Below are 740 nucleotides of genomic sequence, written 5' to 3'. Positions count from 1 at the left end.
TTAAGGATCCAGGCTGCTGACGGGGGCACACAAAGAGGGCCCCGCCAATGTTCCCTCTAAGCTGTGGAGTCTTGTGAGCAAAAATTCTACTTTGTGAGCTGCTGGCATTAAAGCTGTGAGCAAGCCATTTGGCTCCTGCATCAATTAGTTTGCTCTGGAGCCCTCCTTCCTGAGCTAAGACAAAAACGTGTGAGCTGGAGGCTAAAAAACTGAGCTAGCTCACACCAACTCAGCTTAGAGGGAACACTGACAACCGCCACCTCAACCAAAAGCTCGGTGGCAGAGCTCCATCTTACAGGCCCTGCGGGGTTGTAATAGATCCCACAGGGCCCTGATCTCACACGGGAGCTCATTCCACCAGGTAGGGTTGAGGCAAGTTGGACATCCCTGAGGCCAGGGACTACCAAAAGGTGTTGATTTGTCAACCTTCGTGCTCTACGGGGCTCATATTGAAAAAAAATATATTTAATCTTGCTAAACCAGAGGTGGAGAGAGCTGGATTTGAAGACCTGTCCTTGCCCCGGGCCTCCACTCTGTCTCCTTCAGAGAGCGCTGAACTGCTGTTTGGGAATTTGTTGCCACTTTCCCAGAAGGCCCATCTCAGCAAGCCGTATTTACAGCCCTTGGTCCTGACGTCAACAGCCCCGAGGGGTCCCGCATATTCGGTGGGCTGCATTTGTCTCTTGGTGTCATCGGAATCACGAGGAGTGCATCTTCCTTGTTTAACTTTGAAAATAAGG

The sequence above is a fragment of the Gekko japonicus genome, unplaced genomic scaffold (assembly GCF_001447785.1).
Source record: "Gekko japonicus isolate JY-2015 unplaced genomic scaffold, Gekko_japonicus_V1.1 scaffold275, whole genome shotgun sequence".
Taxonomy (NCBI): Eukaryota; Metazoa; Chordata; class Lepidosauria; order Squamata; family Gekkonidae; genus Gekko; species Gekko japonicus.
The sequence above is the reverse complement of the archived record's forward strand: the minus strand, read 5'-3'. Positions refer to the sequence as shown.